Source organism: Crocodylus siamensis, chromosome 2, assembly GCF_052110815.1.
Source record: "Crocodylus siamensis isolate JL-2025a chromosome 2, ASM5211081v1, whole genome shotgun sequence".
Lineage (NCBI taxonomy): Eukaryota > Metazoa > Chordata > Crocodylia > Crocodylidae > Crocodylus > Crocodylus siamensis.
Window position 1 is genome coordinate 233,709,545 of NC_143396.1, and position 14,832 is coordinate 233,724,376.

The 14,832-nt window shown below is 47.1% G+C and overlaps 1 protein-coding gene and 1 long non-coding RNA gene across 5 annotated transcripts in view; one reads left to right on the forward strand and one right to left on the reverse strand.

Annotated features, from left to right (window-relative positions):
* The window catches only part of BAHD1 (bromo adjacent homology domain containing 1), a 63,025-nt gene extending 59,203 nt beyond the window's left edge, over positions 1-3,822 (reverse strand). For 3 of the 4 annotated variants that reach the window (XM_090033447.1, XM_090033445.1, XM_090033443.1), the window contains exon 1: positions 2,520-2,927. The gene's annotated coding sequence lies outside the window, so the exon portion shown is untranslated. Of the gene's footprint in view, positions 1-2,519; positions 2,928-3,208 lie in introns of those variants that run through there. The other variant, XM_090033444.1, reaches the window with a different exon arrangement.
* Positions 3,582-6,931, forward strand: LOC149871900 (uncharacterized). The gene is made up of 3 exons (XR_016440314.1): positions 3,582-3,706; positions 4,436-5,885; positions 6,001-6,931. It is a non-coding gene; the product is annotated as an uncharacterized LOC149871900 (long non-coding RNA).
* The last annotated feature ends 7,901 nt before the right edge of the window (positions 6,932-14,832 follow it).

The window sequence follows — 14,832 nt, forward strand, 5'->3', positions numbered from 1 at the left end:
ACCAGGTCCACTACATTGTTTTTCACTCAGTCACATCTGGAAGATTTTTGGCACAATCAGAATGACTAGCAACTTAAAAATGAAAACTTAGATCCTGGAACACAATTTACAGCCACAGTAACAAAAAGTACACAGAGCTCTGCCCCAAGGTAGCAGGTCAGAATGAGCACATTCTAATTGTGGCAGATTGATAGAAAGGTCAATAAACTGAGGTACCAACTGCCCCAAAATGTCATTTTCTTTGAAGTTTATCTGCACCTGACAGTTAAGACTCTGTATAGAAAAGGAACATCAGGGGCAGTTTTACTTAGAAGACAGATGCTTTCAAGCAAGCATATATTTACACACACACACACACACACACCCCCACACCCCCCATGCAGGCAAAACACACTCTAAAATTTAATAATTTCAAAGTTTTCCCATGAACTACCCACAGATCTTTATAAAGAGATTAGGCTCCCATGATGCATTTCAAAATAAGTCCTAGGTTGTGACAGACAAAACCTGGGAATTTTGCATCTCCATTTATCAAGCTCAATGGTTGTCAAACTGTAGTCCACAAAGCACTCATAAGTCTGCAGAGATCTGGCCAGTCACATGGTGCTGGCTCCTGCATCTTGTAGAAGCAGCTGGAAAGAAGGAGCCAGTGAAGCTGCCTCCATTAGGAGCTACTGCTACACAAAAGGAGAAGAGGAAACAGAAGCAGTGAGAGCCACCAACAGGAGAGAAAGGAATATCCAGGGAGACTGGAACCAGACAAATGGACAGCCAGCATAGGGAAAGATGCTTAAATTGAAGAGTAAAGTGCAATTAACTCTTGCATATTACATATTAAACAGCATAAAACAACTGCATAAAAACCACTCTAAAAAAATAATCTCTTTCTAATGTTCTTCCATGCAAATACCTGCACGTATTACCAGATACCGAACTCAAAATGGTAGGATCAGATCGTGTATTAACAGCATCTGAACCACATGCAGAGACAACTGCTCTAGTGAATTAACATTTATTCACACAAAACAGTTACTTCAATGCCAGCCTCACAACACAGGAGTGATTGGCTCACAAAAGCCAAGCACCTGCCATCATACGCGTGTCTTCTGTAAGTATCTGCTCAGCCTGCCCAAACTGACTTGACTGCCTCCATGAAGCAGACTTGACCCTACACATACCTTTACAACAAAACAGTTAGGAAGCACCAGAGGACCTTGTTCAAACGGGCATACAGCCAATATGCGGAGCCTGCTCCTCAGCCATCTACGTGTGCCTATGCAATGGGCTCAACAAAATCAGAGCCTGGTATTTTCCGCTGGCATCAGGTTAAGATCAGCCTAGCCAGTTCTCTGGAGGCGAGTTGTGGGGGAAGGCAACAAATGACACCTGGTTTCCAGAGCCCCCTGGCAGACTCTCCCTCCATTGTTCCCCTGAACATCACGGCTTCAGCAGCGCGTGTGGAAAACCCCTCTCAAGTTGTCGTTTCTTCCCCGTACTAAAAGACACTGCTGTGGAGTCGGTAGGAGGCCATTCTGTGCCTGGCTCTTTCTAAAGAAACCCCTCTCCTGAGTCACTACCAGAGGTTTTCTCCCCAGGACTGAACCGGTAAGTCCCGGCTGCGGCCAGGGCCCGGGGGTTAGGTGCCTCCCCAGCTGCCCACCCGCCGGGAGGGGAGAGCGCTGCACTGCCTGTCTTTGTCCTTCGCAGCCATCTGAATCGGGACATCTGTCTGCCAGGCCAGAGGGGCGGGGGCCCCTGAAGAGCAGCCGGGGCCTGCAGGCAGCGGCCCTGGCCCCCGGGCCACCCCCTGGGGCTGCTTTTTGAGCAAGGTCTTTGAAAGGGGGGGGAGGGAGGCCGGGAAACAACAGCCAGGGTAGGCCCCCCCTACCCCGCATGTGCTGCGGGGCCGCGGCGCTCGCTCGAGCCCCGAAGTGAAGGTTTTTATTACGTAACTTTCACCCGCGGCCAGTCCCGCACCGGCCCGGCCCGGCCCGGCCGCCGCCCGGGGCCGCAGCCCGGCGCACCCACCTGCCACAAAGGCCGGCCCCCGCCACGCCGCCCGAGGAGGGGGCGCCGCGCCACCGGCGGACTCACGGGCGGGGGAAGCGCAGCGGCGCCCTTCAGCCCGCCCCGCCGCCGGGATGCCCTTCGCGGCCCCGGCCCGGGCCCGCCGCCCCGAGGGCCCGGCCCGGGAGCCTCCCGTACGGGCGGCGAAGCCCCAAGGGGCCGCGCTCGGCGGCGGCGGCGGCGGCGGCGGGGATGCGGAGCCGGGCCGAGCCCTGCCGCCCCAGTCCCCGGGGGCGCTGCCCCGCCCGACACACCCGAGCCGCCCCGCGCAGTCACCCGCCGCCCCCGCCCCGCAAGTTGGCGGCTTCCCGCTGCAACCGCCCCGGGGGGCGGCACCTGCTCCCCGGCCCGCACCCCCCCACCCCTCCCGCGGGGCGCTCCCCGGGGAGCCGAAGCAGTCCCCGCGCGGGATGGCGGCTCCCCCAGCCCCGGCCCCGGCGCGCGGGACTCACCGCGGCGCCTCCCGCGCGGCCCCGGCGCGGCGCGGCCCGGCCCAGGGCAGCTGGAGGCCCCGGCCGGGATGGATCCAGCGGCTGGAGCCCCGCGGGGCGCCCGAGTCCCGGGCTCCACGCTGCTGCGTCAGCGCCTCCTCCTCCGCCCCCGCCTCCTCCGTCGCCGCCTCCTCCGCCTCCGCCTCCTCGGAGCTCCCGGCTGCGGGATGGGGATGGGGATGGGGATGGGGATGGGACGGGACGGGACGGGGCGCCCCCGGCGCGGCCCGACTGTGCTCGACGGCCGCCCCCCGCACGCAGGCCGGAGCGGGCGGCGCCGCTGGACAGGAGCGAGGCGGCTCGGCGGCGGCTAGCCCTGGTGCTGCTGCTCCGCCGCTCCGCTCCAACTCCGCCGGAGCAGCGAGCGCCTCGCTCCTTCCTGCTTCCTCGTCCGCAGCCAATCAGCACCCTCCCCAGCGCCGCTCGCTTCGCCGCGCCGGCCAATCCCGCTGGCCCCTGCCCGCCGCCGCCAACCAATCCGGCGCCGAGCCCACTCCGGGCCGAGCCCCCCTCCCTTGGTCCCGGCGCTGGAGGCTCCCGGCGGGCGCGGCGCGGCCCCCGCGCTGCATCCCCGGCCCGGCCCGCCGCCCCTGCCTCCTCCCCGCCATCGAGTGGTAGAGCGGCTCCGGCCCCGGCCGCGCTGCGCCCACCCAGGTCGGAGACCTCGCAGGGAGCCCCGCGCGGCGCCCCGGCCCAGCCGCGAGGCCGCCTGCGTGCGGCGCGGCGCTGCCGGGGGAGGACGAGCCGCATGGCAGGAGCTGACAGGGGCTGCTCGGGAGCCGGCGAAACTCGCAGAAGGGGCTGCTGGGCTGTCACACCCCCGCCCCCCGCACGGCCCGGGCAGCGCACTGCTCACAGGCGGGCTCCTGCCGACCACCTGCTGGGCGCGTCGAGGGGAGGTCGAAGCACGTTCTCCGCTTTCCGGCCGTAGTGGCCGCGGAGAGGGCTGAGGGAGGCCCCTTTGTCAGCCCCCGCGGAGCAGCCCGTCCCCTCCTGCTGCCTTCCCGGCTCTGCCAGCCACGAGGCGCCCGGAATCCCGGCGCGGGAGCCTCGCCTTTCTCCAGCCGTCCCATTAACCCAACACCCCTTGGCACTCGCACCATCAACTACAAATATTGCGTGAAATGCACAATACTGCTAATGCCGAGGTACCAAGCATTTGTACGTAGGGGACAGCTCAAATGAAGATTCACAGACATTAGGGGAGCTTTCGGCCACTGCAATAACTCTATAAAAAGCTGTAAAATGAATGGTTATAGGGCAGGTAATGAAGCATTAAGATTTACCTTTAAGGAGGGAAACTGACGACAGAATACATTACATCTGAGCAAGGTGGCGTTGTCAGGAAACCTTAGCTTCTGAGATTTCCTAACTCAAGCCCTTGATTTTGTGACATAATGTTACTGCAATGAAAGATGCCAAACTTTACTCTCTCTCTCATTGCAACATTAAAGTGAGGTGGCTCTAACTGATGGGTTCTTGAATAAACATGCGTCTTATTGAGGGTATCTTCTAGTCTACATTGACATGCTTATACCATACCTTCTCTCCAAAGCATTAACTATATAGGCTTATCAAATGTAAACATGATGATTGAAACAAATACAGAGAGGACACACTTCCTTTTAACTGAACATTGGAGTGATTTGTTCACAATTTCTCCAAATGAAAGGGGGGTTTTCAGCTGCATGTTAGCTCTGAAGAAAGGTTAGTTGTACAGACAATGGCACTCAGCTTTAAGTATCTTACAGTAGTTGGTAGTGATACTATAAAGAGCAATGTGGCACTTCTCTCAGTCGTCAAATGCATCTTTCCACTCCATTGTTTTTCCCCTGAACTCAAAGAGGTCAAGTTACTTTTCTCTTTCATGGATGCAGGACAGCTGAAAAAAAAATGAAAACTAGGCTGCAACTTGTGAAGATAGCCAGAGGTTTGGTGATGCAAGAATGAACTTCTTGAGACAGGCATGGCAGAACTCAACCACCGGGATGCCATGAGGAAGTATGAGGAATGGATGGGTTATAGAGTCATCCCTTGCTGCTCTCATCATTGGTATGAAGACCCGTTTCCTGGCACCTCAACTCCCAGTGTACTAATAAAATGCTGCCACCCTGTTGCATAAAACATAATCTCTTCCCTTTTTTGAAGAATCAGATACAGGAAAATAGGCCCCTTTTCATTTGCACTCCTGTCGCTGTGCTTCAGTTTCTGTGAGAGAGGTCACAGATTCTCCGTCAGTGGTTCACTGGCACAAACTCTTTCTGTAAGTAGCCTTGTGACCCCCCTTCAGTGACTTTTCAGTTCCTTTGGGGGTGGCCAATTTTATTTGTTAGCCAGGAGGAAGCTTCCGTGCCCCAGCGGTGTGCACTTCCCCGCACTGAGGGGACACATTCTCCTTGCTGCCCAGACAGCAACCTGAGGGAATGGACTCTGCCCTCTTGGCCTACTGTGATGCACACAGCAGTTTCTCCTATCTACTGCAGCAGCTGCCAAGACTGTACAGCAAACATATCCATTGATAGCATGTGTCTTACATATTTTTAAGGGATGTGCTGGAATAACTGTGGGATTATTTTTGTTATCACATCACCATCATTCCCCTCCAGAGTCCAACCACACTTACCCCTTTCCTCTTCTGATAAAAAAAGTGTGGGGGGAGAAACAAAAAATATTCAACGGTCTCAGCACTCAGTCAGTAAGAGGACACCATGGGCAAAGGGCCACAGGGACCATGCAGCCTATTCTGGAAAGAAAATTATGCTCCCCAAAAACTGTCAGCCTGAAGTAACGACTCAGGTTAGTATAAGGTCATTGTCATTGATGGACAAGTTTCTACAAAGCACTTTTCCCAATCCTGTCCCTAACTAGACAGGATTGCATTCTGTAACCAAAAAGGGATGCTACTCTCCCTGGAGAACTGAAGTGAGACACCCATAGTACAGGCTCTGAAAGTTAAGCTTATCAAGCAATGTTGGTTCTTTCAAGAATAAAAATGATTTAGGGGGTTGGGTTTTTTGTTTTTTGGGGTTTTTTTTGCTTGTTTCTGTTTTTCTTCTGCTTTTATTTTTACCAGAGACTAGGGAAGGAATCCATTTCCCTCCTGTCTGAATGGACATCAAGGTCAGCCTCCCTGATTTTCACCCACTCCTATGCCTGTGCCATCTACCTCAGAACTTCTCCAGCAGCTGTGGCATGTTTGTAAGCCATTTCTTTACCAACTTTGCCAGGAAGCAGGAAGTTAATTTGAAGGCAAGCATGTGCCAACTGGGACAACCCAATCACAACATAACAACCTCTGTTAATAGCAAGAGGAAACCAACAAATGCAGTAAGCATCAATTAAGCCACAGAAACTGGGTTAAAGACCATTTTTAAAGGCCTGCTCAGAATACAGCAAAACTCAAGGAAACCTAACATACTAAAATAATCCTCTTTCTTCCCAGTGTGCCTGTGCAATGTAAAGAATCTGGAATGCAAGATCAGCCATTATTGACATCACAGCAGTGCCAAGGGTGGGAGATAAGGAGGAAGCATTTCAACCATTTGGAGATGCTGATCCACTTTCTAAACTTGTACGCAAGCTCCGTTGTTTCCTTTGGCAGTTTATGTAGATATGAACTTTAAGTCAGATCTCAGCAGCGTTCTGTTCATTCACCTACATGCCACTTCAATGACAAAGCACAACTGTTTTCAGCAACCAGGGCTTGCCAAATCATAATGAAGGCCTCTGTTATGGCTATATAATGTTATAGTCCTCAGAGTTTACAGCAATGATTTTACCTCCAGGACTACCTAAAAAGGGGGCACAGTAGGGTTGCTCAGTGATAGTATTTTCCAGACAAAATATGCCTCAAATCAATGGCCTGATGTTACTTCAGTGAACACAGGTACAGACAGTTAGATATGAACCAGAAAGCCATGACATTTTTTGGCTAAATTATGGTGACATCAGAAGCCAGGTTTTACATAGGTTCTCAAAGAAGCATGTGCTGTCTGCGACTATAGAAAATAAGTTAGAGGGGTGGCTGCCTGAACGTGTTGCTATCATTTTTTTAATAAAAGGACCAAGAAACAAGCCAAGATAAACTTACCAGCTATATTGCTGAGAACAAACAAATGGGATGTATGCTAGCAACTGTCCTTTATCCAATAACATATTGCCTTGTTAAGATCCTTGTGCTTTAAGATGCTCCAACGATAAGCCCTGTAGACATGTACAGTATTAACACTGACTTTTCTCTTCTGTTAACAATCAAGTCAAGGAAGCATATGACAGAGGATAGTACAGTTATCTTATGGAAATGAATATGCATGCCAGTTACTCAGCAAAGCATAATGCCTGTAAACAGTCGGGTGTAGAACAATAAACTTATTTAAAAATGGATTCAGACCCAACATGTAACAGCTCTTTCTCAATTGGATCAGAATTTTATTGCTTGCAGACCCTTTTCCTTCGCGTCGTAGAATCTAACGTTGCTCTGCACTTAAGAAAAAGGTAGGGAGAAAAGAAGATCCCATCAGGAAATTCCTATTATGGCTTTTTATTTCACCACTTCCCTCAAGTGTCCTGGAGTAGCACTACTTTACTGCTCAACGTTGTTGAGAGTTAGCTAAAAAGTTTTTTAAAAATTCCCCCCTCCCTTTCGTTATGGGAGCTGAAAGTACTGCCTAACCAGTATTTCCAAGGTGAAGAATGAAGGAATCACTAAATCTGCCATACCACTGGACTGCCAAGCTGCCACTAAATAATTTTAAAACTTCCAATCTCTCCAGCAAACAGCAGCAGGAGGTTAACTAAGGTAGTAGCCAAATGCAGAGCATCAAATCAATTATAGATTTAGTTTTACTGCGATAGAGAATGCAATCTCACTTTACTCTTCAGAAATGTTTTAATGACTTTACAGCCATACCACATTGGACTGTGATCTCATCTGCTAAATAGGGACAAGGCTGGTCAATATTTGGATGGGAGACTGACAGAATTGGAGCTGCTACGTAATAATTTATGAATACTCTGTGTTGACTTGGTTATGGAGATGTGAATTGTATGAATACATTGGTTTAATTGATAGGGAACTGCAAGGAAAAACAAGCAAGAAGGAAGCAAAATGGCTTGAGAGAAACTACTTCTCTCCCAAAACTGAGTTGTTAAAAGAGAGTCCTATTACAGGAAAAGACCTGAGCACATCATAGAACAAAATGGGATTCTCTCAAGAGAAGGGAAGGAGGGTAGTTTGGAGTTGTCTAGGAAAAGGAATCAAAGACATAGCTGACATAGTGATTTTAGACAAGATAAATGTGCATGAAGACTTGTTTTGAAGATTTCTGTCTCTAAATACTGTATTGTTAAGCCACCATGAGGCCAATCACAGGAAAGAACTGCAGCTGCCTGAACCCAGTCAGACCTGCTTGGTCCTGCAGGTACAGATGATGCACAAGGTTTTGTAGGCAAGGACATGCCACTCTGGAAAGAGAACTGCACTATAAAAAAGGTAAGGGTAAAAAGCCCAAGACCGTAAGGGGCTTAAGAGACCAGAAAAGGAACAGGGGCTCAGGTATAACTAGGAAAGAGACCTCTGAGGAATCATGTGGGGCAAGAAATGGTGCTGATGATTCAGTAGGGGGACAATCTTGTCTCTGAACTATCACAGAATTGATACCCTGATACACTATTAGGGGCCACTGTTGGTGGACGTTCCATCTTTCAAATCAGACATGAAACTTAGGCTCTGACTTTTTTTGTTCTTTGAAGACCCCACAACACATGGAACAGATGCGTTAAGAAAGGTGTCTTGATCCAATTTTAACACAGGTAATAGTACTTCTTAAATGAACCCCTAAACTGCAATCGGAGAAGGTATTCTCCCCATCCCTAACATATACAATATATTTCCCCACCAACAGACCCACATATATATATCTAGCTGTTGGTCCTCAATAGTTGCTGTGTATTCTGCCCCAGAGACATCTTTTAGTAATGAATGACAGACCTGTATGTATAGTCTATGAATCTCTCCCCCGTGGAGCATGCAGCTAAAACCAAAACATCCCTGTTTTGCAATGTTTTGTTGCATAGAAGCGTTTGTGTAAACTAATCTCACTTTCACACAAAGTTAAGTATTACACTTAGGAATGAGAGAAGGCCAGGATACATGAATGAAATATCCTAACAGTTGTTTAGTAGCAGGCAAATCTAGAATTAATTTGGATATGCACTAATCATACTTACCACTATACCTCAACTGTAATTGTTAACCAGAAATTTCTCCAGTCATACTATTAAACCAGCCCCCTCTAAAACAAACAGGTACGGTGAACAAAAACAAGTAGCAAAAACCAAACACTTCCCAGCATTTAGAATGCTAGAATCCCTTGAATTGTTGCACAGACCGAACTTCTGAATCTCCAGGCTATCTCCTGTTTACAAATCAGGAAAGTATCTCCTATTTATAAATAAATGCCTCTTCCTCAAACAAGGTCTAGGATAGACGTTCAAAGACACAGGCTATCAGAATACCATTACAAAAAATAGGGTGATTACAAAAATGCAAAGAGCTCTCTACAGAAAGAAGCCTTCAAAAGTTCTATCACCCTCACCCCTTTGAGAAATGACCTGCCTTGAAATAGCTTCCTCTTGCTCCTTCCTCATTCAAATAGGGTAAAAGCAATCTAAATAGCCAGTTACAAAAAAGCATGGCTGGTTATCTGCTATTCCTTAACCATATATCACATGGCCCCCATAAAGTGCAGTTTCTCTTCCCTGACCAGGAAGAATTAATTGCTAATGACCAACTGTCACAGCACCCCTGCAAAAAGGATCACATCCAAAACATTCTGCTTCCTGCTTACAGTAAAATAAGGGAAATAAATATTATAATGGGTTTTTACCTCACTGTTTGAACTGTGCCAACATAGACTGCTTGCTGATCAGTGGACATAGTCAGCCCCACAGACAGGGCTCTCCCTGTCCTGTTTTCTGTCATTCCTTATTGTCCCACAATATGGGAAGACAGCTCCAGAGGAGTGATGGTATGACCCAGGGAGCAGCAGACAGAAAGCCTGATCTCCTGCCATGCAACTTATTTAGTCCTTTGCAAAAGGACAGTAAGATGAGGTAGCACTGTAGAAAGTTACACAGAAGGAGGAGTGGGAAGAGAAGGGAATTTTGATGGAGAGAAAATGGTAGGAAAATGGAGAGAGAGAGAAAAAATATTCTTGATACCCAGTGGGTGCACCTACACAAGACATTTACTGCACAGTAGACTAATTATCTGTGCAGTAAATGTCACATGTCTACATGTGCACCCTTATTGAGTTGGAGTAAGCTGATTTACTTTGCAGTAGGACAATACCTGTAAATACAAGTGCTATCTTGCTGCAGAGTTTTTTATTCCACAGCAGCTCACACGTAGATGTTGCCCTCACTGGCTGGGACCATGCCCAGCCTCAAGAGGCATGTGTCATTCATGCCTACATTGAAGCACTCTCATGTCCCAGCCAGCCCCTCCACAGCGCATCGAGCCTGGGGGGCTGGGGGAGGGGGGACCCCTGGGTCCCTTGCCAGTCATGGCTGCTCCAACTGGGCTCAGTGGGCTGTGGTTCACCATGCAAACAGTGCGCCCGGAGCAAAAAGATAAGCACCGGAGTTCATTGCATCACAATAATATGTATTAACATGCACATGTAGACATGCCAAGTTACAAGCAAGACATTCAGTTAATGGGTTAAACTGGATAAAAAGAACCAGACAAGTATATAGCAGTAAAATCAAGTGAGTAGAGTCTGAGAATTCTCCTTCAAGGCTCCAGCAAGCCAATCTCTACAAGTTTGGTAAGTCTGATAGAGAAACTTGTTGCCAAGACCTTCCACACGGCTGAGGGACTGCCCTCTTCAGGAATTCCATAGGCTGAACACACTGCACCAACCAGGCAATCCCTTGCATTTCAACCCTCTCCAACAAATTCCTGCAAGTCCCCTACCACATTCCTCAGGCCAGAAACTCCATGTGTTCCCCAATTTTCTCTCTCTGCCTGTCAGAGGCTGTGGGTTTTCCTCCCCTCACAGCATTGTTCCCCTTCCTCCCCATGTCATGTGCTGTGTACCCTCAACCCCTCTCAGGTACAATTTTCTCCTCCCCAGGTCCCTTTTTTCCATCCTTCTTTCCTCCTACTCAAGCACCAGTTTACTTCCAGGCCTTTGCTTCCATTCCTATTCTTCCAGTTTTCCCCTTATGAATTCCTGTTTCAGTTATCACCAGGACTCTCCAATCCATTTTATGTTAGGTCTCTTCTTCCTCTGTGCCACCTGCAGCCCCATCTGTTCAGGTTCCTAACACATTATCCACATTCCCACTCCTACACTTGTCCCCATTCCTTTCTCCACTCTCCATTTTTACTCTCCCCCAAGCCCTCCCTATCAGATCCTTTGAAGTCCAAGCTACAAGCAAACCAACTCAAGCACCAAGCTAAGCTGCTCCTTTGGTATGCACAAGCAGTGACAGGGTGGCAGCAAAATTCTTGTGTCTGCAGCACCAGCTAGTGTGGAGGCCGGAGTTTTCCTGTGCATTTTTCTTTACTGGTCCTCCAATTTGCACCAGAATCAATAGGCTACTACCTGATAATCCACCAAACACTCTCTGACATCCTGGAGCGGACTGGCTGGCAGTGTTCCAAGTTACCCACTGAGCATTAGACTTTGTTTTGCATGGCTGAGAACCTCACTCTTATACATGAATGAGTTGAGGATCATGAGAAAAGAAGGATGGAGAGCAGCAGAGTAAGGATTCTGGACTTCAGAAAAGAAGTCTTGGCTGGGATGGTCTAGTTGTGGACGGTCCTGCTCTGAGCAGGGAGTTGGACTTGATGACCTCCTGAGGTCCCTTCCAACCCTCATTTTCTACTATTTTAGGAAGCAGTTTTCTTCTGTGGCCCCAGTGCAACCTCAAAACACCATGCTGACCACCCAGTCTGCAAGAGGCAGAAAGCAAGAACTTCTCTTCCCCAAACAGCAAGAGATCCCAGTTAAAACCAAGCAGAGCTACTAACAGGCAATCCCCATTACATGCAACACTTACAAGTAGTCAGGATTTGCATGAACTACAAAACAAAACTTACAGTTGGTAGACTGGAGCAGCTTAGAACAGTCTTGAAAGCCCTTGCTCTGATGAATGCTGAGGTCAGGTTTAACGGGATGCAGGAGAGACCTTCCAGCTCTCCTTGGCTAGAGGCAGGAACATGGTGTTTCTGGGAGTAAGAAGTCTGATGAAATTCCCTCCCCAATGTCCATACGCACTACATAATTGCCAGAATCAGAAAAACTAGGGCTAAGTTGATCCCTTCTGCTTATAAATGTTTGAAGCTATATTGTCACCAGACATCCATTTTGATACAGCAGTTTGTTAGATTAAAGGCATTCTTCTTTATTTTACACCTTTGGAACCTGTCTCAGAAGAGTCAAATGAAATTTCATTTTTAACCTTTTTTGCACAGGCTTAAAGTTTCAAAAGTAAATTGACCCATCTCTATCAGTCTGAAGAATCTGGGACCCCTCACTGTGTCTGGCAAACCAAACCCAGCAGTGTCATACAGGGTTAAGCAAAGGGAACAAGACTCAGAAGAAACAGCATTCAGTAGAATTAGAGGCACAAAAATAAACTTGAGCTGCATTCTCAGGAAACTGCTCTTTGTAATCTACTGAAAAAATGCAGTAGTAGCGTATTCTCATTTGTTTGCAGGGATACAGTCTCACATTATTCACACATTTGAGCATAACTACAAGGCCTTAAGCAAAAGGTATACAGAAGTACTCCACATACATTTTACAGCACTATCATGTAGAGCACTTCTTATAGGACTATAGAGTTACAGCTCTCTTAAACATGACAGAAGTGCAGTGTTTGGAGGGAGCAGGGGGTATAAGGGGGAGGGCTCTGAGCCTATGTTTTCCAGGCTAGGTGGCAGGGGGTTCTCCGCAGCCTTTTGGGGCCTGGCAGTAGCTGTGTATGTCCCTTTCACCCCCACCCCTCTTAGCTAGTCACAGGCACTGGATCTGCCATGGGGCCAGGCAGCAGCTTGCAAAGCCCATAAGAATTGGCACAAATTTGACCAGCATACAGAAGTTATTTAAAGCACTGTAGCTTGCTACAGTGCTGTAAAATACAGAGCTTCAAATTTAATACCTCATTTAATGGGTTAATTTAAAGTGCTATAGCCATTTTTAAAGTGCTGTAAAGCTGTGCACTTCTGTTAAGTCACTGCAATAAAGCACTTTAAAGGAGAAAAAAAGCAACTTCTGCATATACCTAAGGAGTTTAAAAGTACTGTCCACAGGATTAATTTGGGAGAAGACTGTTTCACCAGAGAAAAAATTATGGCTATGCCCTGCCTCCTCGCAGAACGTAAGTAGCTTCTAGCTTTTTGAGCCTGGGCTAAACTGCTTTTTAATGAGGCAGTTTAATGAGACCTCCCAACCTCCCTCAATAACAGTTTTACCTAAGCTTTAGCTTCCTTAATTTTATACTATAAGCTCTTCTCTTCATGTTCTGGCACCACAAAGCTAAGCTGCCACTCAGTTGTATAGCTGATCCACTTTATAGCAAAACCCCTTCTCCTTATTTTCTGCCCTCCCTCCTCTTCTCTCTCCCCTCCTCCCCCAAAAATCTCTCTGACAAATGACCAGACTCCAAACTAGTAAACATGCAAATAACCAAAACAGCGGAGTCAGCCATGCCCCACCTGATGCAGAGCAACCTCAGCATAAAAGGTGCTCAGGCTGCATAGCCTGCTGCTTAAAAGAGACAGTTTCCACTGGGTTACTTTCCCCCTGAAGAAACACCCAATTACTACACAAGGCCAATTTATTCCTGGTGGAACTCTATTGACTCTATTGGAATTATATTACACCAAGGATGAAGATGAATGTCAGTGTTTACTTGTATAACTCAGTACTTCTCATTATGCACACTGTTTCCTTTAAGATTTCTATTTAAATGTCAATTTTTCCATAGTCTCTTTCTAGTGAAATATTTTCTTTCCCATGAAAAGTAATCAATGGTTTCTTTCCTGATAAGGCACAGACTCAGTGAGGGAGATATGACAGCTAGAATAGACATACCATATAAATCTAAAATATTAAATATTTCATTTATATTAAAAAATAGCATGTACATCATATTTGTTCACTGGATAATCTAAACCCTAGACTTGATCAAAATGGATCAGAAGATTTATAGAGCCCCTAATACTGTGATATTTGAATTGATTTTTATTTCACTTCCATTTTACAAGACTATATCAAACTTTTATTGCTAATTCCCTCTTTACTGATCAACAGGTAACAGAGGGCACATCTACACGTGCAAATAACATGACTGAATATACTCTGGCTCAAACTTACTCAAACTAATCCCAATGTTATAATCTGCATGTGTTTAAGTGCAGTAATTTACTGCGCTGTCAGATACTACTTGTATCTGATCAGACTATCCAGCAGCACAGTAAAATATTCTAATGTACCCTAATTGCCACACATGCGTAAATGGTGATGGCTTTTGTACAGCAAATTAGTCTACTGTGCAAATTAGTCTCATGTAGACGCACCTAGTGAGGATCAACCCAGCATGAACAGAGAGAAAAGATAATGTTATGTAGCACTTATATCATACTTTTCATTTAAGGTCTCAAAACACTCAACAAAGGTATCTATAAGCATCATTAGTCACATTTACAAATAGGGAATCTTAGGCACAATGAAAACATTTACCCAGGATGACACTGAATCAACAGCACAGTTCAGAATAGAGTCATGGCTTCAGCAAAGGCACATAAGCACATGCTTACAAGTTAAAAACATACCTAAGTGCTATCCTGAATTGAGATGCACTTATAATGCACTTGAGTGCTATATTTCCGAAGAAGGACCAAAACCAAGAACTACTTTATATACTGGACCATGTTAGCAAGAATGGAAATTCATATGCACGTGTTCACTAATTCATTAAGTCTCACCATTCCTAGATATGGTTTATTTTCTAAAGTATGACTCATAAAAACAGTGAAGTAAGGCTGTAGAAATTAAGAGGACAAAGCACATGTCCCAGAAAAACAGTACAGTAAAGCGAATCAAATGCTAAATGCAACTTGGAAAGATAAAGAGTTTTTAGCGGGCTTTGAATGCTAATAGATTTTTACAAAACCTAAGGGAACAGTTCTATGCCCTATCACTTGCTGATGCATGCAGAGTGCTTGGTATCAAACTGGATACTATTGTCCCAGGTA